The sequence below is a fragment of the Coturnix japonica genome, chromosome 2 (genome assembly GCF_054131305.1).
Source record: "Coturnix japonica strain WE chromosome 2, WE-NBRP24, whole genome shotgun sequence".
NCBI classification, from domain to species: domain Eukaryota; kingdom Metazoa; phylum Chordata; class Aves; order Galliformes; family Phasianidae; genus Coturnix; species Coturnix japonica.
Window position 1 is genome coordinate 35696909 of NC_140664.1, and position 26638 is coordinate 35723546.

General features: G+C 36.6%; 1 long non-coding RNA gene across 1 annotated transcript in view; it reads left to right on the plus strand.

Annotated features, from left to right (window-relative positions):
• Positions 1-11177, plus strand: part of LOC107310164 (uncharacterized) — a 30354-nt gene extending 19177 nt beyond the window's left edge. Inside the window, exon 3 of the long non-coding RNA XR_014942536.1 lies at positions 10289-11177. This is a non-coding gene — a long non-coding RNA (uncharacterized LOC107310164). The remainder of the gene's footprint in view (positions 1-10288) is intronic.
• The last annotated feature ends 15461 nt before the right edge of the window (positions 11178-26638 follow it).

Consider the following 26638-nt stretch of genomic DNA (forward strand, 5'->3'; position numbering starts at 1 on the left):
ATTGAAGGAAGCTTCTGTTCCACACACCTACCTCCATACTGATGGACAGGTTTGGTGTTTCAGAGATGATAGAGATGGCTCCAGATTAATCTGGTTGATGCTTGAATAGTATTCTTGCCCTTCCTTGTCCTCCTCGTGGCCCCAGAAAGTAATCAAAAGCCTGCAGCATGTATAAACAATAAATTCACATGTTGTAGTGCTAACGAGGCAGAACTCTGTTGTATTTGGGGAGGGTGAGATGTTGTAGGTGTTAATGTGACGTTGATAGTACCTCCCCTGTTCAGTCCCTTACCTTGTGATGTGTCTTGGGCGTGCATTTCAAATGTACACTCTAGGGGGCGTAGACGAAGTGATTAAGGTATATAAAGTTCAATTACTCCCAATAAACGCCATTTTGCCATCTTTCTCGCTGAGTCACGGTGGCTTTTTGGCCCTAGTGGGGGGTAACGCTAGAACCTGGGGCAAGGAGGGTTTGAACCATGGAAGCACACGGCAACATTCACATGATGATGTTTCTTCAGAACATGTTAACAATGAAAATAAAAACCACAAAACTTGTTACTTTTAGTGAAAGGGAGAATGTGGAGATACCTGAAGTTAATGAATAGCGTACTTTTGTCTTCAGGACTAGGAGACAGAATACTAAGACAGTGACTCATTCTTAGAACAAGGGTTTGTCAGAGCTAATCTTCCAATTGTTGAAATAAATTATGGTTGGTTTGTTTTTTTAATCTAATTAAGTCCAAAAAAAGAAAAACACTTGGCAGAAAGGACTACTAGTTTATTGTACAAAATGCCAGAGCTTTAGGAATGTGGAAATATGTCTATTTATTTAATCAAGGAGCTGAACTTGATTCTGAGGTATTGCTCTGAGCCCTGTGGGAAGGCTGGTAGCAGGTGTAAGCTAGCAGAGCAATGCTGAATTTTTCCTTCAGCTTCAATACATTAATCACCTAAACATTTTACCCAAGGAGCTTCTTACTGATAGGCTATACCACCTCTGTGTTCAGAGTGGGAGTAGAAAAGACTCAAGATCTGGATTGTCCATGAATAATGTGACTGCAAACAGACAAATAAGTCTGGTTGGTTTCAGAAGTGCAGTGGGAATTAAGACTTGCAGCCTACTTGGCACTAGGTGGCCTCTTTCATTAGCATGAGTGCTGTTCCTCAGGGAACACCTGGTTTACTGCAATTGAGCTGTACAGCATTTATTAGCAGCATTATTTAGTTGTGGCTTGAATCATTATGCTCTATAATGATCCACATTAATCTATTTATGTGTTTTTCTATTCCATTTATCCTCTGGTTGTCAACCATTATAATCACACTATCACATTTTTCCTTTTTATCACTGATGATGTTTGAAGGGACTTCCATTAAGATAAACACTTCAGTCAGTCTGCCTGGAGTTTTCATATATTTTCTCATGCATTACCGTGGAGCTGTTAGGATAAACAGATTTTTCATTCTGGCTTGCAGGAAGAGGTTTTACTACATGGACTGAGGAAAAAAAATCTCTAAAATAGAAGCAAAAGTAGTTCACAAGCTGGAATTAAAGCTTCTGGTGAAAAATACCACCAATTTAATCAGTGCATTTGCTGGAGCAACCTGGGATAATGTCTGCCTTCATAAGTTGATTGTGATCAAGTCCTCGTCGTTTTCAGTTTTTCAAACTGGTTGGCATTTATAGAACCAAAATTATGTATCAACTGCCTTCCATATTCCAACAGATTATTTTGGTTTTATTCTGTGTTGGCAGTGCTCCTTGCCTAGTGTTATTAGCAGATACCACTGACCTTTAATCACTTAGTACACATTTTTGTGCAAAGATTCTGATGATAGTACTAAGATCCCATCAAACTCCTATTCCTCAAAAATTCTGGCGAAGAATTCTCTTCATGCAGATACCTCTTCTTTCAGCTGTCTCTTCCACCCTACAAAATAATTCCATTTTCTTCACCAGTCAATCCATGCCTTTTCTGATTCTTCATGTAAAGTGTGGATTTTCCTTCAGAAAATAAATGCAAGAAACATTTAACATTGAAAAGAAAAATAGTTTTCTAATTGTGGCTCCTGTTCTTTCTACTAAGTTGCCATATCTTGCTGTAAACTGAAAATGCAAATGATCCTTTGCAAAAGCTTAAATCAGAGAAGGCTTTCAACTTTCTCTGCATATTTATTTTCATTGATAATTTATCTGGAAGATTACGAGTTGGTAAATGTTCTCTGAAAAACTAAGATATTAAATACTGGGGAATTTGAATGACAATATTGATAATTTCTAACAGACAAAAAATAACTCGATAAACAGTGTATTCAATAGAATACTAATTAGTTTTAAACTACAGTTGGTGAAGCAGCTTGCTTGATGAGAGACAAACTTTTCAGCAGTTATGATGGGAAAATTCATCTGTTCACTGAAGAGCTGCCCTCTCAATATCTGAGATACTAAACTTATACTTGGGCAAATCAGTGTTAAAATATTGAAGTTAAAGGATATATGAATTAGTCAGAGTAAATGCAAAGAAAATAGTTTTCAAGCAGAACTGTGTGGGAGATATGGATGTACATGAGACAGAGTAGACAGATATTGCAGTTTTTCATTCCTGGATGAAATAATACATCCAAATATTTTATCCTGTTTTCATCTTTATGCTTCCTACTGTAGGAGACTTTAGAAGCACTGTCTACAATGTGGCAATCTGTAACATCTTTTGCTTTTACTGAGCAAAGTTGAAAAGGCATGAAAAAAATCTGTGATGCTATTTAATATTTGTTGGAAAATGTACCAGAATGAAGATTTAATGTTTTCCCACATGTCTGCTTTGATATGTAAATTCATTTCCAGAGGAATTAAGTTTCAATAAAGAATATGTAGTAAGGTTGGCTACAGAAATTCACAGGAGAGAAAATAATACTAAATACATAGTAGGATAAAAATTTGAGTTTTGAATGGAAAATGTGTCAGTTTCTCTCCAATTCTGTGACAACAGAGCTCTCTAGATACTTTCCTAGTAGTCAGCTTTCTTTTTTTTCTTGATGAATAAACTTCTGTAAGGTTTTGAGTTGCTGAAGATTCAATTGCAGTAACATCTTAGTTCAGCTGTAATTATTAAACTATTAAAGCAACATTACTATGCTGAAACCACCTCTTTTTCTGACAATCTGAATCTCTCAGTTGCATACATAATGTTTCTTGTCATTTAGATCTGTGCCAAAGCTATAAAGACCCTATTGTAAGTGGGTATATGTCAGTCTTGAACTTAAAAATCAAGCCTTCTTTTCAGAGTGCAGTGCAGGTAAATGCCTCTGCTGAGGAGTTGTGTTAAAGATATTTGAATAAAGGTTAGATAACAGCATCTGAGAAGTGTGAAGGGGGAAGAAGTGCTTTTTCCTCTCCTACCTAATGGTCTTTATAAATACAAAAATAATGGATGGGAACATTTTTTTTTTCTTGGGCAACCACTGAGCCCTCCAGCTTGAAATCTATTACTAGGAGAAGTGTTCTGCAAGATGGAAAGTTCAGTTGGAAAGTGTGACATCAGTATCGTCATATTAGATTGTATCTAATTGTTTGCTTCCTTGAGTAATAGAAGTAAAGTTATTGGGATATCTGCTTGTGAAGACTAATTACCTCTGTTGTGTTCTGCAGCCTTGGGAGCGTGATTGTTCCTTAGGTACTAGCTAGAAATGATTTGTCTGGAAATTCAGTTTAACTTTGGCCTACAGTTCAGAAAAACAAACAATACAAACAATGACAATAATAAAACAACAATATTTAAGTTCAATAATGATCAAGTTTTGGTTTTGAGAATTTCTCAATAGCTACCTTATTAGATGGAAGTGTGATTTTTGTGCTGCAGAAAATACACTGCTTGTGTGTAATTTCAGCCTTTGGGCTTACTGCTTTCTTGATTCAAATACCATCATCCCAGATAAATTAAATTTATTGCTATGAGAAGCTTTCCTCAGGAAACAGGGACAAAAATAATATACGGTGCCCTCATACCTTTTAGAAACATTCTAAATTCCAGCTTCCTCTGTGTGATGACTCAAGCCTTACAGCACTTTACAAATGAAGAATGCCAACAGGTTCAGCACCATGATGATTTCAAGGGGATTCTGTTCCAGTGCCTGACCAGCCTCTGAGTGAGGAGCCTTTTCCTCATATACTATTTGAACTTCTGCTGATGCAGCTTTAAGCTACTCCCTTGCATCCTGTAACAAATACTCAGCACCTCTGTCTTCACTTCCTCATGCAAGAAAGTTGTAGACAGCAATGGGTCACCCTTCAGTGTTCTCTTCTGAAATCGGAATGAGCCTTGTGTCCTCACGCTCTTATCTTAAATCCTGCCCTCTAGTTGTTTCACTACCTTTGTAGGACACATTCTAATGCTTGCATGTCATTCTAATATTTTTGCTGCCCAAAACGTTATGCCATATGTGGAGTGGGGCTACACCAATACTGAGTACCTCAAAGTTAACTTCTTTTGTGTTAAAAATTCTTAATCTGGTGTCCCAATCTATTACTATAGATAATAGTGCTACAACACTTCAATATTTGTTGGAAAAGATTCCTGAATTTAAGCTAAACTGTAAAACAGGAGCATTTTGCTAATGTTCATTCACATGTGGAAGGCCATAAGCTTTGACATAGAAACTGGGACTGCACAGACACTTCTGCAACCTCCTGAGAGACCACAAGCGGTGCAGGTTTGACACTGCTTGGCTAATTAAATCATTGGGCCAAGGACACTTCAGTCTGACAATACACTGGTGATGCTGCAAGAGAACTTCGTACAGCTTCTAAAGAATATCTATACACTGCATCTACAAGGAGGGTAGCAATGAGATAAACTGAGGCAAGTTTGGAAATCTGTATCTAAAGAATGTAGAAACACTCCTTAATTAAAATTACAGCAAGACAGTGCATGTTACGGCAGATCAGACCTGCCTGTGGCTAGGTGGGTCCTACTTGTATACAGTGGCTGTTTGTCAAGGACTCTGAATATCAAGCTGTTTACTTAGGATTTCCTAGATGGGCACAGCAGCTCTTTTTTACTCAGTTCTTAAACCTCTTACTCTCTGGTTGGTAGAGTTGCATTCAACTACAACAATGTAAAAGGTGTGCTGACTTGGTCTCAAAATGAGAAATTCTAATTTTCATTATTTAAATGAATTTCCTTAACTTTTCTGCATGAAAAGTGAATTTTGTGAAGGAAGATTTGGTTCAGTAATTACAGTCAGTTGAAGTTGGTGGAAATTCTGGTGAAGAAAATTTTAAAAAGCAGCTCAAAAGTTACAGAAGAAATCTAAACTAAAACTGCTGGAAAACCACTTAGGTCAGATGCAACTTGACCAGAGATGGACAAGGTCAGACCTGGCAGCCTCCTGGCACATGCAGAGTGGAATCCAGGACAGAAGCCATGACACCACATAGCAGGTCAGTGAAGAATAGCTCATGGATGAGCAGAGAGCAGGAAACAGCTGCTTTGCAAAAGTTGTACAAGTCTTGAAAGACTTGGAGATTATATTTGAAGCTTTGACTCTGAATGTGATTTTGACTACATAGCCATAGTACAACAGCATGCTTATTAAGGTTTATTGTCTGGAGAGCTCAAAATCTGTAAAAGGATTTTTTAAAAGGACAGTATCAACAAAAAGATTGGTATGGTGGATAAAAGAAAACAGATGCCTGTATAAATAAACACAAACTGCAACTAATATATATTACATTTATTAGGGAAAATCAGGGGAAGGTGCACCTCTCCCATGAAGGCAGGCTGAAGAAGCTTGGTTTGTTCAGCTTGGAGAAGACTGAGGGGAGTCCTCATTATGGCAATCCAATATTTAAAGGGAGATTATAAACAGGAGGGAAATCAATTATTTACGCAGGCAGATAGTGATAGTACAAAGGAGACTGGTTTGAACTAAAGGAAGGGAGGCTTAGATTACATGTTAGGGGCAAGTTTTTAACTGAGAGGGTAGTGAGATATCAGCACAGGCTGCCCAGAGAGGTTGTGGGTGCCCCATCCCTGAAAGTGTTTAAGGCCAGGTTGGATGGGGCCCTTGGAAATCTGATCTAGCACTTGATCTAGTGATTACAAACCCTGCCTGTGGCAGAAGGTTGGAACCTGATGATCCTTGAGATCCATTCTAAACTGATAAACATATAATGTCTTAACTCCAGTGCCTAAAATGATATCATTTCATGTTGCGTTCTCTTTTATGGTAAGTAAAGTTTTGTATATGAGATTAATCTTTCCATATGAACTAAAACAGCTTTTGAGGGTATTAGAAGTGTACACAGTGTGATTGAGATCCACCCCTCACTCAGCTGAGGTGCTACAAATGGACTGAGCCTCTTTTCTGAATCTATTCTGTGGTAATGGGTTAAAAGGTTCTCTGCAGGGTAGGAAGAAAACACAGGAGAATTTTTGTTGGCTGTGAGCTGAATGAGGTAGACCCATTTCTCTTTCTCAAGGCTTTTTAATTCATGATATGCTCTTTTGCTTTGATACAAATCTCTCAACACTGCTTGAACAATGAAGAAGAATCAAATAGATGCACCTGTTGAGAAGGATGGGGTGGTGTGCTGTTGCCGTGCAACCTTCAGAAAGAGCATTATGATAATTGGCCTCTCTCTTTGGACGTGCTGATCTGGGCTTGGAATGCAGAGGTTAGAAACAGGCTTTGAAAACAGATGCGTGATAACAATACGCAGTGATTAGCAAGTAACTTTATCGAAGTTGGCTGGAATGTTTTGGGGAAATTCTGTGCATGTCCTAGCTGTACTTTGGAAAGTTATAAAAATTATTTGCTGCTCATGGCACCAGCTTTGTTTTCTCTATTCAAAGAGGAAAAAAAAAACAAAAAAAAAAAACAACAAGGGATGATGGGAAGTCTGGAAACTGAAATACTTTCATTAGTTCACAGGAAAAAAAAATAAAAGGCTCTATTTTGTTGTCTGTGTGTCTGAGAGCCAGTGAAATTCAGTATATTTGTTTCCCTTTGTTGATGAGAGTCTACCAGAGAAATATCTTGTGGGGTTTGATAATCAATACTTTAAATGTAATAGTTTATATATAATGCATTGGTCTGTGTTTATTTATAAATGTCTTTGAAAACATATGCATAAACAGCTTCATACATCTATGATTTATTATCCATAAAAAAAGATAACACTTGAAAATAAACACAGACTTAGCAAAGTAATTTTTTTTAACCTAAATCGGTGGCAGATGAATTTTAGCTTGTGATGATATAAAATATAACAACATGACTTTGATCCCTTGTAGCCAGTGTGTTGTTGCAAAGATTTAATGTTGTTAGGTATCTTGCTTGGATGCTTTTCCATTTCAGGTTGGGCTGAGGGAACTCTGAGTCCCTGTGCATTGCAGTGAAGTTGGACTAAATGAACTTTAAGGGTCCCTTATGACTGAAATGATACTATGATTCGAATTCTAACTCTGTCTTTTTTGAAAAGCCAATTTTGCCAGGCCATCCGTTCATATGCAGTTTAAACTGGCAAGTATGAGGAAACTTTTAGAATGATGTAAAGTCAAGTGTTAATTGCTTGTTCCTGCATTTGGTTATTATGTTACATACACTATTCCTGTAAGAAGAAAATTACAAAATGAGAATAGACGGATAATAAAAAAAAGTTTCCATTAGGCATAACAGCTGGAGTATCAGATAATTATTCTGTTGTCATGATTTGCTGCTACTGGTTATTTTACATATAAATTGTTTTGCTCATCCCAAGTTGGCAAGTTTTCTTGGCACGACCAATAAGTAGCATCTAATTCTTTGAGCAAATACTAAGAAATATTTTCCTCTTAAACTGTTTATGAATTACTTGCACTTGGCACCAGAAAACAAACAAACAAAAAAACCCTAAAAAATGCAGACTTCTAAACACACAGAGGTTTTGGGCCCTGGAAATGATCAGAAAGAGGCAGGAACTGATAGACATGACAATACATAGCTAGTAAGGATGATAGAGAAAGCTTCCTTATACAACAGCTGACTGACAGTAATATAATAGAAGTCTTGATGCTCTGACCATAAGCGATGTAGTCAAGCAGAACAAATAACCACAGGAAATTTGAGGGGTCTGTCATAGTAGACTTCAAACCAAGGATAAGAAGTCCTCATGTATCAAAAGAAAGGCTCTTTCTGCTCTTTTTCTGCTCTTTCATTCCTCTCTGTGATAGAGAGCCTACAAGGCTTATCCCTTCTAGGAATGCACTCCATGAACTACGACATGCTTAAATGTCAGATATTTGTCCAGCGAGGTTATGGCTGGGTAATTCTGCACATATTTAAAATCCGAGGAACTTCAGAGTCTGAAAACTCTCAAGGCTAATTTCTATGGAAGCAGAGATCCCTTGGGGTGAGATAGCAGCTGGAAGGAGGCTTCTGGGTCGACTCTGTGTTGAGGGGGAAAGTTAAGTCATTCAATCTCACTTTAAGCACAGTTTTTATTTGAGCTGTCTGCTTGAATGAGGTTATGTAGATAGCAATATAATCAGCTGTAATTGTTCCTTCTGCCCTTTTAAATTAAACTGAAAATAGCAAACCAATTTAGTTTGTAAGTAATTACAATGGATTCTTAATTGCCTCAGCGCAGGTTGCTACTCCAGCGGATGTGCTGATAGTATCAGCAATAATCTGGTGACAGTTCTAAGGGCCCCAGGAGATATCTGACATGACTGGTGGCAGTAGCTGAGTACCCAGCTGACCTCCCCACTGCACTATGCCAGCTGCATGTTGTCCAAGTGCCCTGAGGGCCCATGTCTCATGGCACCATTGAACTACCCACTGGGTTCACTGCTGATCTCCACCATGGCCACAAAAATGATGCAAGGGGTGGAACACCTCCACTGCGAGGACAGGCTGAAAGAGCTGGATGTGTTTAGTCTGGAGAGGAGAAGGCTCTGGGGAGACCTGAGAGCAACATCTAAAAGGGGGCTATAAGAAAGAAGGGGACAGACTCTTTAGCAGGGTCTGCTGTGACAGAACAAGGGGAAATGGTTTCAAATGGAAAGAGGGTATATCTTGACTGGATAGAAGAAAATAGTGAGACAACAGAACAGGTTGACCAAAGATGGTGGATGCCCTGTTCCTGAAGACATTTCAGGTTGGGCTGAAGGGGCTCTTAGTAACCTGATGTAGCTTTAGTTGTCCCTGTTCATTGCAGTGAAGTTGGACTAGATGACCTTTAAGGCTCCCTTATGACTGTAATGATTCTTTGATTCTATGAAAGCTCAATTAGAACGAATGGTGTGTTTTATTTAATGCAATTTTGAATTAGACAATTGTGCAAGAGAGGTGAGATTAAAAGCTGATTGACGTGATTGCCTAGAAATCTTATTCTTCATATGAAGAAATGCATAAGAAATTACTTTTATCATATATCTTTGAATATATAATTGAAATTGAATATATATTTTTTCCTTACTATTTTACTATTGTTATAGGGTGACGGGAATAGAAATTAACGAACACCAATCAAATGAAAAAGAGTGAAATATTTTGTTTCAGGCTGAACATGAAATAAAATAAATGTAAATAAGATTGGAAGTAAAAGGAGGGAAAAGATAAACATTAATTTTGGATATATTTTAGTATCAAGGTTTTTTTTGTTTTGTTTTGGTTGAAGTATATTTCATTGAGCCTTCTATGTATTTAACTTTCCAATTTGAACAAGAATTTCCCCAAATATTTTTGAGTAGCTAATACAGAAAACAGCAATTCTGACTGAATAATAAAAAAAGTGATGTTCTGACTCAGCTTTCTTCCTCTTATATTAAAATGAAAATGAATTTTCAAAAGGGAAAAAGAAAAGCTAGAATAAACTTTATTCAAAAATAGACAACTGCCTGTCATTTGGATGCAAGTTCAAATCCTTAGCCTCTCTTGTTCTCTAACCTTGCATTCTATTCAGAAAATTTCCACTTTTACTGCTGTTATTATTTTAATGGTAGACTTCCACAGTAAGTCTTTTTAGAAATTTCATTTCTTTATGTCTTTGTGTACTCATTTGTCAAATAAGCGTCATTAAAATGAAGCATATGCTTTATTTGAAAACCTAAGTATGCTGGACACATATGGAAAGTCCATTGCCTGTTTTATTGAGCTTATCCTTTCATATGTTCATGCCATATTTCTGAACGCAGCAGGACTACATAAAATATAAGGGCTGAGTAGAGGCTAATATTGAAGGCTATCATTAGTGAAAATGAAATTAATTGGGTTATGCATTATGTGCTGTTGTCTCTTACAGAAACACTGGAATGAAACAGCAGGCTTTCTTGAGAAAGGACGAAATCATGTAAACAAAGCATCAAAAACCTCACCAGGAAGCATTAAACTTCTGAAAACTAGAAAGAAATTAACTGTAATTGCCAGCCTACTGGGGAGGTTATTATCAGAGCCTCTTAAATACTGCCTGTACTTTTGCAAGAAAACACACTTTTTTCCCTTTGGAGATTAAGTCTGCAGAAGTGGCCACCTATGCCTGTGCTTATCTACTTCTGGAGAATTCCTGTAGTCAGGTATTATACAGAGAGATAAACTATAGCATTGATTGCAGTTTAACTCAATATATGATATGTGTAAGCACCAACAACTTGTGGCATGACAGACACAGACCATGGACAACGTGGTGCCGTGCTAAGCCAGGGGCTTGCTGCCTTGTGAGATGCAACTTCTTGTGTAAAGGCTGCTGGATGCAAGTATGCTTCTGCTGCAGCTTAGGGCTGCTGCCACATCACTGTGATAGTGAAGTCCCACATGCTGGACATTCGCACATTCTTTGAGAACTACTACTTCAGTTGTGCCATGTAAACTTGATGCTGTCACTTCCACGCTCTGGCTACAGACTCTCACCTTGTTTTTTAAGCTAATCCAGCTTTCCTCAGACATATTCTAACACTCTGTGAAGTGCTGCTATAATTATCCCAAGTACAGACCGAGATTTCAGTGTTTCAGTTGCTTATGCATACTATCTTTGGCAAAACTTGATGCGCATCCTTAATCTGCTCCCTCCAGAAGGGTTTTGTTTTATATGGTCTTTCAAGAAAGAGTCGAGTACTGAAACACAGCAAGTGATAAACTGCTCTGGGTGTATGCCTAAATAAAATAATGAGCTACATTGGCTCAGATGATGCTAATGGTGGGTACAGATCATTAAATTTACCAATAGTCTGATCATAGCCATATAAAGGTAATTGTCAAAATGCTTTTCTGTTGCATTTCTAAGGCTGCATAAAGGTAATTCTGTAACAATTTCAATTGCACAGAACTGTAGTTTCATTTTGAGATTACATTTTCTTCTCAATTCGTGAAAATTTAAATGAGGTTCCATTCATTTTCCTTTTTCTCTTCTGTAGATTTGAAAACTCATTTCGCCATTGCCAGTTCCTTAATGTTAGTTTTCTCCCCATACATGTGGTGCTGCTATTACACTTGTTCGCAGGTACTTTAACAGATGGATTAAAGCAGGTGGACGAGCTTTCTCTCTTTCTTTCCACCCCCTTAGTCTCTAAATAAGGATAAGTTTCTTGCATGTAGTGAACTCTGTGTACTTTGTATGGGGAAAAGAAATCAAATTCTTTCATAAAATAATTATTTAGCAGGAATTAGTAATTTCTACCTGAAAAAAATTAAGGTTCTAAACATCTGAAATAGAAGTTGACTTGGAAAATTTATAAATCAATATAGGATGTGTTTTTCTTCCACGGAACAATAGAAAACAATTGAAATTTTTAAGAAACACTTCATCAACTTTTAGTATTGCCAGCACATTTCAAAACTTGACACTATATTTATTCCACTTAAAAATACTGCTAACCTAAAGCTGTGCAAAAACCTCATACTTTTGTTGCCCGTAAATTCAGGCATATACCACTGAAGTGCTCCTGTTTCACTCCATAGAGAGAAGTAGTAAAGCCAGCAACATCCTTCATCCAAGGCACTTCAGGCACTAGTGGACAGCTGTGCATGTAAGGTACATTTTCAAATATCTCAGCTGCTTTTTTTCACTGAATGCATCATATTCCAAGCAGAAACAGATGTGACTGATTTTCTGCTCCAGCCAGTCAAAAGCATTTTGTATGGCAAAGCCTGGGATGAAGCTGCAGGAAGCTGAGCATTGTCACATTGCCAGAGGCTGCCTTTTCAACTACTGGGAAAAAAAGCAGCTGGGATGAGCCACTTCCATATCTGCTTAAGGGAAACAGCAGTGTAAGCAAAAAATTTAAGTAGAGGCTAAAGATTGATACAATTGAGTTGGTTTTGTTGTTGTTATTTGCTTGTTTTAGCAAAGTTCTGCAAAAGAAAATGGAAAAAGATGTCATAACAGGTGATAACAAAGGGTTTTGGGAAGGGCCCTGTCTAGAGGGGCTTGAAATGAAACAGACCTTTCTCAGTCCGTGCTCCTTGTGAAGAAAAAAGGCGTTTATTTATTTATTTATTTATTTAAACAATAATAAATAAGGTAACTTAATTGCTTGTGTTTTTTTGTTTTGTTTGTTTTTTGTTGTTGCTGATTTTCTTTTTTGGGGCTGGTGGGTGTCTATTTATTTATTTCTTTATTTGGAGAAATTCAGACGACCTCCAATCTGGCTTAATGAGAGGACTTGAAAGGTGGATAGTAGAGATGAGTTTCACATATAAGTGAACACTCTTCAGAGCAGAACACTTACCCAATAAAAGCTGCCTTTTATTGAAAACTTGAATGTATATACTGTACTACATTGAAAGACTTCAGCTCTGTGGTGTCACTGTGATCTTTCTTTAAAAGTGTATTTAAATTAATGACTGTTAGGGTTTATTTTCTTGTGGTTGCTCATGTTCATTTGCTTGTTTTTACAGCAGATTTGATACTTGAGTATCAGACCCTGCTCTCCTATGGACTACTTGGCTGTTATTAAATCTTATTAACCTACTTGGAAATAAATAAATAATTCAATCTTTCATGAACCAACTTTAAGAGATATTTTTCTGGCCTTGCAACTTCCCTCTGAATTCTCTCCAGCTGGTAAATCTCCTCACACTGTAGTTATAAAGCTGGGCACTACTGTGATACAGTTAGACTGTAGTGATTCTAATACTTTAAAATACCTTCCTGGGCTTGGTTTTTATATATTTCATATATCTTTTATCACTCTCACCTTCATTTACATTTCATTTCAATTTGTCATATTTGCCATTTGTTATGTATAGGTTAGAAGGACTGGTTTTCTTACAGTGCTCGCTTTACATTCATTGTGAACTTAAAATAGTATTCTTTCTCTTGCATGTTTAAAATGTTTTCAGCTAATTCCTCTTTATTGTTCACATTAATATATCTGTACTTCTGGGGCTAGAAGATCTTTAAGGTGTCCTTCAACCCAAACCATTCCATGGCTTTCCTCTTCTTTAGCCTTTTAATGTAGTCTTCCATGGTAAAGGTTTTTCTCCTTTTTTACTTTAATCACCTTGAGTTGTTACGCATCTTTCTAAACTGAAGACCAGCCATGGATTCTGTTTGTAAACATATAAGCAATGGAGTAATTATTTCACAACTACTGATTGTTATTTCTTGTCATAAACATATGCAGGAAAATGCAATAGGAATAATTTGTTAAAAATGCAAAATGCAGGCAGAAAATTAAAGGTTTGATCCACTTGTCTACAAATGTTAATAAAATTTCCAACATGATGCCTGTTCAGAAAACAAAATCTAGGGTTGGTTGTAAGTCATTTTCATCCCCATCATTTTCAGTGACAGAAAAAAAGTCAACAACAGTCCAAATTTGGTTCAGTACATATAATTTCTCTCTCTACTCACACTCAATTAAACAGCATACATTGAGGCTTGTCTAATTTTCTTGTTCCAAAACACAGACACCCACCGTTGAAGTTAATGGTTTATATTTTATTTTGCAAAGGTGTCGCTATTCCAGCTATGCTAAATTAGTGGGAACATGTTAATCAAAGCTTGCAATGGATCACGCAGAGGGTGTGTTTGCTTAAACACATCTATGCACAGACATAATGGTCAGCTCATCACATGAACATAGACAGACTGGCTGAACTATAATACCTGATCATAACTGTAACAAGCTTAAATTAGTGTCTCAGAATTAACTCTATTGCTTTTGTGTAGTTTGCAGAATAGAATTACAATCCGAATATTTGCAAAACTATGCAGATGGCTGGCATTTGGAGAATTATAGAGCAAGCACAGGTAAAACAAAGCTTGAATCATGGCAGCTTCTTGCCTTCTTGACTCACAGTAGTCTTTCAACCAGAGAAACATAATTTAGGTCTCAGTGTTGTTGGACTGATTGTATACCATGAAACTTTATGGTAATATATTGGAATACATTCCCTCAGTAAAACATCTAATTTTAATATTCAGTATGTTGATTGTTTTGTTGGTTTTTTGTTTGTTTGTTTGTTTTCATGACACGTTATATTTTCCAATACTGCTTTTCGTGATGAGTAGAAAAGATACAATATCATTCCTCACTATAAATAAAATTGGCTTTGGTTAAGGTTTTAACAAATTAACCAAATAGCACTAAATATCTCGCAGTCTGATGTTTTGGTTCTCTGGAAATGTCAGACTTACTCTTTGTTATTTTTGTCATCTTAATAAACACTTCAGTGAATTGGAAAATTGATTACATTAACAGTATGAAAAAAGGCATATTTTTACACAATCCCCAGGCCGAAAACAGGTTTTGATGCACATGTATAATACCTTGGATAGCATTATGAGGAAGACAGAGCCCGGCTCTTTACATAGGAGCACAGGGCAGTGTGAGAGACCACAGGTATGACTCAAAACAGAAGAGGTGTCAATTGGATGTAAGAAAAACCTTTTCTCCCATGATGGCTTTGTCGGTCACTTATGCAGGTTTGATAATGCATGTCCTCTTCAGCACCACTTAGTGGATTAAGAACCTATACAATTGACCTTAAACATAAAATCAGGATAGATAAAAGCTGCTGAAGTCCTTTGGATTATCTCAGATCTTCCTTGAAAACTCTTTGAGTAAGTTTCCTATTGCAACTCTTTCCTAATTGAAAGCTAGCCTGATTTATTGTTCTTTTTTATCCTTAAAACCTTATTTTTTACACTTATTTATTTTTATCCTGCTTTTAACAAAAGCTTTTAACAATGCAAATTCTTAGTAATTAAAACATGTTAGAAAAAAATTCCAGGTAAAATGAAATTCTATATTCTGTATTGCTTGGTTTCATTGAAAAAAAATTGCATCAGATGAAAATAAAGGCTAGCTTTTATTTTGATCTGCTTTTCACCACATTTCATTTTCACTGTCTATATTCAGTGTTAAAGGGACTGTTGTATTTTCAGTAACATTTTCTGGAAGGAAGTGTTTCTCTGGGGTGAGTTTATGTTCTATGAGCAAAAACCAACAAGATTCATTCTGCCCATGTGTCATGGTTTTGTGGTGTTGCTGTCAATATTCCACATCATAACATCATGTGCAGTATGGATCATTGGAAGGTTCATGCTCCAGTTCTGTGGAATGGCGGCGTCCCGAATACTTAGCTCTCAGAGGAGAACTACATATCCCACAGTAGGCCTCTCAGTTTTTGGGGACTCTCTGTTTTGTTTGATTTATTAGCCTCAATCATATTGTATTATATTGTGTTATCTTGTATTCCGATATCGTATTTAGTAAAATAACTTTTTTCTTCCTTAGATTGCTGCTGCTGTTCTTTTTCCCATTTCCCTTTCCCCTTCTTTTCTGGGCTGGGGGCCCTATGGGGTGGCTGCCCCTGTCACGGACACAGGTAAATCTAGGTAACCTGTGACACCAGGGACTATTGGTAGTGTCTCACTCTTTCCTTGACCTGTCTTTTGATTTCTATGTACATCAGCAGCATTGAGGGCCAGAAGCACTCCACTTGTTCCTTGTGTGGTTCTGAGTGCTCAGCCCTGATGTTATCCATGGTAGTGGCTACTCACTGTTACAGGTGGCAAATAATCCCTAAAAACAACAAAAACAACATTGAAATCTCTTTCAAAGCAGATGGATCAGACACTGTAAGAGCAGAAGTCTCCCCTGACCTTGTAGCTGACTTATATGCTGCAGAGTTAAGGACAGCAAACTTCACAATGTAGGTGAACAGCGTGTACAGTCCTTAGCTCAGAACTATATATACTTGTTCTTCCCATTCTCCCTTCTGACCCTCTGTGGTGAGAGGGGAAGTAGCTGCTAACCATGGCAAGTTTAAGTTATATTTTGATTAAATTTTATGAAATATTCTGAAAGAAAAATAGTCAGAGTTGGTTACTACCACAGATCTAACCAATCATTTTTCCACTACGAGGTGAGCTTATTTGATCTCAGTTACTCTGATATAATGAATAGTATACCATATGTTTCCTTTCTCCCTATAATGCAAAGGAGAGAGTGATATTTTTTTTTTCCTTACAAAATAAGAAATGCTTTGTGCCTGATACAGACATAATGCCAGAAGACAAGATGATCCTGCAAACAATAATAGATATATACTCACCAATAAAAGATATATACTCACCACAGTAAGATTTTGAGGCATCTACCTCAAGTATTGTGAGGTATTCTCTGTGAGATACAAGCTCACCTCTGCCTTTGTACAGTTAGGCACAGTTATAGGACTTGCACTTGGGTCTGTAGAAATATCAGATATTAAATATTCTACTGGCTAATGCATGGGAGTTGGGGAGGAAAATGTGCCTAATAGTTTTAGTCCTTTCCTTTATCACTTTTCTGTCATAAGAGCTGAGAATTAAATCACTGTTTACTAGACATGTTACTTAAAAGAACGTATGCAAAACAAGATTTGTAGTGTAGGTGTTTGTGACACGATATCACATACAGTTTTCAGTAACAGAGCTACACAGAAAATTAATGAATGCTGATTTATTTTTCCTTTTCTAACATCATTCTCCAAACACCAGTTTTTGCTTCCCAAGAAAATAATAACAGCTGCGTGTCTGTCAGGGAGCCCAGTTGGCTTGGATAGAATTTTTAGATGCCAAAGTAGAGAGTGTGTTTTGTTCTCAGTGATCTTGGGTCTTTGCTTTACTCTTTGCCAGTTATTAAGAGGGAAAAAGCTGAAAAAGTTGAATTATTTTGATCTAAAACAATGCTATGTTTCAATCGTGTTTTTTTAACAAGAAAAGAAACAATTTCTCCCCTTTGCTCTAGGGTCTCTGATGGGGTATTCTCTTAAAACACAGGATAAGAGTTTAATTGTAAACAGTTTCATGGGAAACAAAGCATTTCAGTTGAATTCCTCTGAAAAAATCACATAGATGTTAAAATGTATTGGCCCAAAATGTGCTTCAAATTAAGTTTGTATCAATATTAATCAATATGACTAAGTCAGCTTCTGTAGTTCACTCACACTGTCTCCCACAAGGTCAGTTTGACTCAGCTAGCCAAGTATCCAACACAGCTGGCTCCTCAGTGCTGTAGCCCTTCCCTCTTGTTGAGCTACAGGATATGATGTGGAATGAAAATAAAGGTAGTTAATACTGGAATTTTCTGTGAAATTTGACTTCCATTTCTTCAGTCACCCATGGATTTCCCTCTTGATCACATTCTGAGAGAGTTAACAAGTTGATCAAATTACATATCTGGATCTCAAGTGGTGAAAAAAAATGAAGTGAAAATAAGGTACCAGAACTGAGTCTGTTCCTCCATCCGGGATTTCCCATTCCTTGTACACTTCAGATGCCAAACTGTGCTCTGATTTCTAAGTACAGCTATTTGCTTGTTTCTTTCAGTGACAAGACTAGAATGAGCTGCTTCTCAACACGATCCTTGCTCCTGTCCTACTCTCTTATTTATATATGATAAACTGGAAGGGGAAATTAATGGCTGATAATTAAACCACTCATGAAGAAAAGGCTATTTTTAACCTGTCTCTTTTCCTTGTTTAACATACCATTCCACAATCTATTGTAGTTGTGAAGCTGAAGCAGTCATACTGAAGCAGTAGCTGATACGGGTTTTCAAAGCAATGTAAGTCTAAACATATGGCATTTTTTTCCTTCCTCTGTCAAGATGATCTGGGTGCAAGTGCTTATGAGGCTGCTTAACCTTTCTGAAACTGTCCTTGAGGGCTATTTAATAAGATGTTAGCATGAAAGTTACAAGTGCAAATTGCTTCATCATTTCTTATCCCAGCAGAAGCAGCCAGCATAAAGGATCCCCTGATCTAAGCACTTGGAAAGCACATAAAATGTTCCACATAATTATCAAAAATTTTCCAGGTATCTGTTCCCTTACTCAACTTCTACTCACACTTCTCATGGAAAAAAAGAAAAAAGAAAAGAAGAAAAAATGATGCTTTCCATCCCTTTAGTAGAACAGATATTAATATTGGTTGACATTTGTTTCTCCACTAAGCATAATACTGGCTGATGATGGCTTCTCTCCCAAGCATGTTTTTGGGCAATTATTATCACAGAATCATAGAATTACCCAGGTTGGAAATGACCTTGAAGGTCATCAAGTCCAACCACAGCCTAATCATCGTACCCTAACTCTAACAACCCTCTGCTAAATCATATCCCTGAGCACCACATCCAAATAGCTCTTAAACACATCCAGGGATGGCAATTCAACCACCTCCCTGGGGAGCCTATTCCAGTACTTAACTACCCTTTCTGTAAAGAAGCGTTTCCTAATATCCAACCTAAACTTACCCTGGTGCAACTTGAGGCCATTTCCCCTCATCCTGTCACTATGGTTGTATAGATATCGTTCTACCCTGAACTTACAGAAATAAATAATTTGTTTTTAATGCCTTAATTTTCCATTTCTTGATACAGTATTTTTCCTTTGTTTTGTTTTGGCAGCTTGTCTGTATGTTTTGTTTTTCCTACTGTTTGATACAATTATTGAAATGTCTCGAAGACTGCATATTTCAAACTACCAGCAAGATCTTGGCACCAAGTGAAAGATGGAAAAAGAAGCTAAGCTAATTCCTTTCTGCTTCTACTAACTTGAAGCTATACAATCCCTTCAAGCCCACATTAAACACTCACCAGATGTATTCAGCAGACACCCAGAAAACACATGAATGAGTCACTAGTTAGCTCATTGTTGTGACAATATATTTGTTATTAAAAAATGTAGAAGCTATTACACAAATAAATGCTTAAGTACTTTTCTGCTGTAGAAATTATTTCCGATTAGAAATGGACAAGATACAGTTCTCACTTCAGCAATCTCATGCAATTCCAAAAGTTCTTTCAACTGTCTTTTTGCTGTAAAATTTTAAATTTAGAATGTTATGGTAAATGGTCAGTTTTATAACTATCAAATCAAGCATATGCAGGAGTAGGAGCAGTTTTTAAATTGTTCCTGATTGAGCTATTAGTTTCAAGGGAAAGCAGTCTGCTTTGCTCATGGTTCATGGAAAATGAAGGTAACTATAAAACTGTACTTAGTGACCTTTTGCAAAAATATTGCATGTTCAATTTATACTCCACTTATAGCTGTACGGACTAACACTCCTGTGCTTCTTCGAATCTTTTCTTCTCCCCATGCTTCTTTCTGCATGCTCTATGTTACTGCAGTATATCTCCCTTATCTCTCTCAGGTATTCCCTTTCTAAAGAGAAGATCTGACAATACTTTCCCCAATCATTTCTTTAATTTAGGAATTTGAAGGATTTGTTTAATATTAATGACTCTCAAAAGATCCTGTCAGGATGTTGGAACAAGAAGCTATCCAACTCCAAGTTAAAAGCTACAGAGGAAGAATTTTAAATACTTTTACTATTTCAATATTTTTCTTCATCTGTATCTAATCAAAATCTTTTTAAGCAACTCATTTTCACTGTTCCCTGTTTTGACATCTCTATACAAATTTGAGCGTGGCTTTCAGCACTAAGAAGTTGTTCTCCACTGATTTGAGCCTTGTCTACATTTAGAAATAGCAGAATGAATATCTGGAGTAGAGATGTGAAAAATGAAGTTCCCTGTCATTTTAGGTATTCTACTAGCTCAAGGAATTTTTTTTTCAACTTTTATTCATATCTTCCATTCGCTTTCTATATCAAGACTTTGGCTCTAAATAGAGAACCTGCCTCTACTTCATATACTTACATGACTTTGTTTTTCCATTTCATTCCCTTCAGGACTACCACTTTCAGTAACCTGTGCTAAGCTACTATTATTTGGTTATAGGGTTGTTTGGGTTAACAACCACGTGTTGCTGATACCAACCCAGCTTGTGATGTAGCCTCATTGCTGAGCACCTGGCTTGGAACAGAGGTTTAATAAGCTAGACCACAAGCAGCTGTCTTGGTTTAAATATATGTTTTACGTGATAATTCACAGATCCTAATAAAAATTGCATTTCTACATTTGCTGAACTACAATGCAAGTGGTTAGACCTGTGGATGTAGTTTGTCTCTAATTCTAGAAAGTTCTCCATTTTAATGGTGTAATTTCCAATAATCTGTATTTATGAAAGCCAACTAATGGAATGCTGTGTTCTATGATCAGACTTCCCACTTCCACTGATATTCACGATCTGCTTGGAATATTTGATTTTTATACACAAGCTGGAGAGAAGCCTGATTGCCTTTTACACAATACTCTTCCACCACCCAGTATATGATTTGAGAATGAGACAGTATTTCCTGTTCTCAGAGCATATTTATTTACACGTATGCAGACATTTTCCACTATTTAATTTCTTAATAAATGATTTAGTTTTATTAATGCTATGTAATAAAGCATGTGCAATGACCAATACAAATACTACTCTTTGATGTGATTCAATTTGTATATGCTTATCTAGCATATTTTTTAGTTAAATCAGATGAGTAGTTCTATAAATTCTGCCATCACCAATGCAAGCATAACAATTAAAACTTTAATCTGAGAACATTAGAGGGTTGAGAGAGACTTACTCATATTTTTTCCATTTCTTACCAAGAAGTATTATACAGGTTAAACAGTACTGAAAGAATGTTTAGTTTCACATAGCAGCTCCTAAAGAAGAAGCAAAGTAGTCATACAGTTTTAATAGTAAGCTAGAAATTGAATTCTGAGGAAGCAAGAAGATCACTATTTTTCTAGCCTTCAAAGTGGACAGCTGGACAGGTTACACTGGTGTAGGGGAACTGTTAGGTCAGGGCTTGAACTGGTGATTGAGCACCTGGTGAAGGGGTGTAGATGGCCAAGGTGCACAGGCAAATTGTTTGCATCTGTACTCCCCAGGTGTCCAGAAGAGGTGGACACAGGGTGGAGCTACACTGGGCTCTCATAAGGGCCAGCCACTGAGAGAAGAGTGTTTCTCAAGCCGAGGTTGCTCCCTGAGAGGGGATGCTGCAGGGCCAGAGAGCACCCTTCACCAGGTGGGTGAGTTTGACTGTTTTTGACTTTTTTTTTCTTTTTTTTCTTTTTTTTTTTTTTTTCCCCCTCTGTATATCTATTGGTCTGTCTGCAAGTACTTTATCTGCTGTCGCTAAGAAACTACCAGAGGTAGTTTTGCTCTTCATAAGCAGATTGACTGGTAAGACTCAAATTCTGAGAATGTTTTTGAGCAACAGAACCATGTTCCTTCTATACCTTGAGTTGTTATTTCTTAAAAACACTTGTTGGGGGGGAAAATATAATTTTGATTGTACTTATTTGCTGAAGTTCGGTGTTGAATCTGAGTAGCAAGAAACTTGTGCTTTTTAATCTGGGTATTAGCTGGTTGAGATAATGACCCACAGAGATGCTGATGATACTTGTTTTGCTAGATTGTGTCTGGGCTGCTGATCAGAAAAAAAGAAACTAATGATAATGGAAGGGATTAAAGAACAAGAAGCAGAAATTGACAGCAATAAGAGATCTTTTTTCTTCCCTGTTTTCAGTGAAGGATTAGTAGAAATCAATGAAGCATGTAGGCATGCATCTTTGAAGCCTTTGGTGTTAAATTTAAGTTTTAACCATTTCATAAGAGCCCTTTATCTTCTGTAGAGTCTCCAAGAATTACCCCTGCTATTATGGAAGTGTGATACACAGAAAGCGAAGCAGCCCTTCAGAAAAGCTGTGCTGGTAGATAAAGCAGATATGCTGATTTCTTAGGATGCCCCAAACCTTGTATGTGATGGTGCCTGATGCCAAACAATAGAATTGAGCTCTGCTTGGTCTAAGACCCAGGCTCACAGACCCCAGTTTTGTCCTTGGGGTGGTGTTCCTCACACCCCCCTGCCACCTTCTCTGGGTGAACTTGATTTCAATTTCAGTTTGACATTCTATGTAATTGTTGATGTTTTCAGAGTTTTTCATTGGTATGAAAGGTTAGGAGGAAACTAATTGAAAGGACTAAGTGCTAATAAAAAAGCCATGTGTTCATTCACTAAAGCAGGATGTCTAAGAGAATGGACAGGCTAAATATCAAGAATTTTCATGTTTCAAACAAGTTCTCAAGAAGTATTTGTATTTTTGTAAAATAGTCCATATTATTTCTTGAGTACTTGATATCATTTTTGGTTGTGAATACTTTTACTGTATCCACTGAAACAGGTTTTATGAATATACCTCATGCTAAAATGTGGTATGCAAATTCTGTTTCTGAGAATCTGAATATACCAGGATAACCTTTTTACTCATTTCCTTCTAGGAAAGGCAAAATTACATTATAGACTTCAAATAATAAACGTGAAATCCACTTCTACACTTTGACAAACTTTGTGCCCCTTCTGTCTAGTGAAGGACTCAAGAAGTCTATAGAAACTTGTTTTTCCTCTTTTTTTTATTCCCCACATTGAATGTGTTTCCAGTATTGCTTTTGTGCTGCAAAAAATTGTTTCTGTACTATGAATTTGTAGGAATGCTTTAGTCTTTTTTGCCTTTTCTGCCTCTATGAACTGTGCGTGCTCCAAGGGTACTTCCTTTCCTGATAGATTTATCTACTGAAAATGAATGAAGATTCATTCCATCTGTCAAAAATACAGTGTCCTGGAATCCATTCCTATGGACTTATGTAACTCTTCACAATTTTTATTGTGAACAGTTTATTTCTTTTGTATCTACTCTTTCTTCTTCTTTTTTTTTTTTTCCTTCGACACACAACTGTTTTGCCACTTTGTTGGCTGTGCGGTGTTTTTAACTATTGACTCTTTTATTTTGCTCCTTCACAAAGTAGATTCCTTAGAGGAATCTACTTTCACTAGATTAAATTTCACTAAGAATCTACTTTTACTCACCTATTCTTACACTTGCTTCATTGCTGGTAACAGGAATTTGCCAATAGAAATATCTTAAGGCAAGAGAGAGACTACAGAGATTAGCAGTATGTGAATTAAAAAATGAAGTACCTATTTTAATCCAGCTTCCAAAGTCTTTTATGGTAAGACTGTCAGTAATGCCAAATATTCAGTTTTCTTTCCTTAAATATACAATGAAACATTGATGAAAAACTACATGACAAGGACTTAAAAGCAGATCTCTTACTAGCATAGTAAAAAGCATAGGTTCACTCTATTCAAAAGCTGTGACTTTCATAAATATTCAGAGTAAGCAAAAACTCTCATCTCATTGTAGAATTCAGACTCGGGACAATGTTTCACCGTATGTGACAGGTGATGGCTTAGGTTCTGTAATGGAAACTTCTATATTGCCAAGTATCTAACTCTATAAATGTTATCGGTGGCTTATCAACAGTGATAACATAATCTTACTGAATATATCTCCAGTGATGTTCTACTTTAATAAGAGATCCGTTGCAGTCTTTCGCTGTCATCTAGTGTCCAAAGAAACCATCTGCAAGCATTGGGCGTTTACACAGAAGAATGAAATGCTACTTTTTCCTAACTTTATTTTTCCTGATTATTTTTATTTAGCTCTTTCGGACTGAGCCTCCAGTCATAGTACCAGACTGTAAAATGACATACTTAACTTGGGGTGTTCAAAAACAGGGTATCTATCCTTGAATGTAAGGTTGCTGTGAAATGTATATTGCTGATTGACTTTGTAAGTATAGTGAAGTAAGTATAGTTGAAGCATTCTTAGTGTCCATAAAATTTAAAAGTTAAAAAAAAAAAGTTCTTAAGAACTTAAAGTATTTATTTAGAAGTTTGTTCAAGCAAAAATAAACTTGCTGTTCTTCAGTAAAGCAGATACAGATTTGCAGCAGCTAAGGGAAATAAAAGCTTCAACCTACTCAGCAGTACTTGTCCTGAATATACCAAGATGTAAATAATCAATAGCATTTTCCAGTTTTCAGTCAGCAAAAAACAACAACAAAATGAACTTACTGTCAATCTCTTCATATTTGGCTTACAGAAATTAATGATAAGATTTCAATGATAGGTTTCTAGCTAATGATTAAGATTAATATAAAAGACTATGTTTAAGTCTCACCCTGCCCTTCAGGGAGGCCCATATGGCAAATGCAAACAACGTTTGTAACCCGACAGAATTAGTGTGCCTTATTTTTTGTCCTGTCTATTGCCTTACCAAGTAACTATATCTATCTATCTATCTATCTATCTATCTATCTATCTATCTATCTATCTATCTATCTAAATAGCTTGGGGTTCTGAAAGTGTTTTAATGCATTTACTATAAAGAAAACAAGTAATTCCGTAAATCTGAATTTACTTTGTTCTAAAATACTAAGCCAGAGATGTCTATCCCATCTAAATATTGCTTTTAAAAAAAAGAAATTGGTCCAAGTTTTTTTTGTTTGTTTGTTTGTTTTTTTGTTATGAAATTGTTATTTTTGATCTTTAAATATAGTAATTTTGAAGTGGAACGTAACACTGAAACCATGCAATGCAACCTCAGTCCTTTGTGAAATTAAGTCTCTGTGTGTCTTGATGGTAAATTATCTATACCTTCCTATTAAAACATTTGATGTAATGCTATATTAGACCTCTGAACTGCTACTTTTTTGTTGTTGTTAGAATATTAGATATATTCAAGGATATGTCCTTTTGCATATAGAAAATGACTCTCAGATAACTTTGTACTCATTGGACAGTAAAAGAAACAAAAGATAGAAGTCCTTCCTGATACACTGCCTGAGCAACGTTCTACATGCTAGACACAACTCAGTAGTAATTCCTAATATCTATCTTCAATGAAAAATGCTAAAAGAGAAAATTAATCCTTGCTAGATTAGATAGTGGAAAAATGGTTATGTACAAACTAAGAGAAATATTAAAAAAAACCAAACACATATAGGACTAACATGCAGGTTGTTAGACCGCTGTGTTGGTTTTAATGTATGCATTCCATTGTCTGCTCTGGGATTGCTGTCCTACTCTATTTCCTAAGAAAATATATATATATGTTATATATATATACATAATTAAAAAATCCAGAAAAGGAAGTGTGAAACCTTATGAAACTGTGTATAGCGAGAGGATTTAATTCCCAAATATACTTCACAACTTGTACATTTAAAGCTCTCCAGCTCTCAGGGAGTGAAACCTTGCTTTCAGCTAGAAAAAAAATGTAAAGACTAACGATGTCCCCTAGTGTTGCTTTGTCAGAACTACAGTATAGCATTGCCACCAATAAACCCCAGCATCCATGAAATAGGTAATTCTAGACTGTATTATTCAACTGAGAGGTTAATGTACTTCATATTGTTGCTGGCTATGCATCCTATAGATTTTCTGTAGGGAAAGGACTGAGCAGCAGTGTTTTCTAAGATGAACTTCATGCCAGGAGAATGTTACTGTGCCTACACAAATACTCCTGTTGCATATTGTCTTCAACAGCCATAAGCCTGAACAGAATAAACTTAAGATACACAGACATGGTTAGAAAAAGAAGTAAATTGATTGCTCATTTGGGTCTGAGAAGAACGCAATGCTTTTGGTAATACCACGTGTACCAAGAATTGTTGGCTGAAGCCTTACAGCTCAGGCCTTGCTTCCAGATCTGTGCACGGTAAGCTTGATCAATTTATTTCTACTAAATACTGAAAATACATATTGATTCAGAGAAATAAGGAAAAAAAAGTCTGCCACAGCAAGATGGCTTAAAAATATGAGAAAAAAAAAAAAAATTCCTCTGAGATACCCCCAGTGCATTTCACAAGAGGACTCCAGAGGACTTCATAAATATAGCTAAAAAGAAATCACTAAATTATCTCACCAGGTTAATTCAGGGTTTGCTGTGGTCACCAGGAGCTGAGGAGTGCAACTAATTCCACTTACAGATCTGGCTTGCTCTCACTTGTCTCACTTTTCTTCTCTCTTTCTAATTATGTTAAGCACGCTGCTGAGCTTACTTCTTAAGTAAGTTTTCTGTGGTTTCCTTTACTTGCCTCCATTTAATGGCTACTTCCTGTGTCAACATAGATGTGCTTTTCTTCAGAGTATGCCTGAGTAGTACTCTAGCCACTCTATACCTGCAATTTAAGATTATTTTTATTGTAATGCTGTCATTACAAAAAGTGACTTTAAAGCTTACGGTCAAAGGTTCTCCCCCTGTCTTTCAGAAACACTCTCTTCTAAGCAAACTGGAAAAAACACCTTATCCTGCAGACAAATCTAGATTAACTAATTCATGAAGGTAAATTTATGGCTGTTTAGTGACCACCAGCAATGTTTGTTTCACATTCAGAATGGGTGTACTTTGGTCAGGTAAGATGATGCA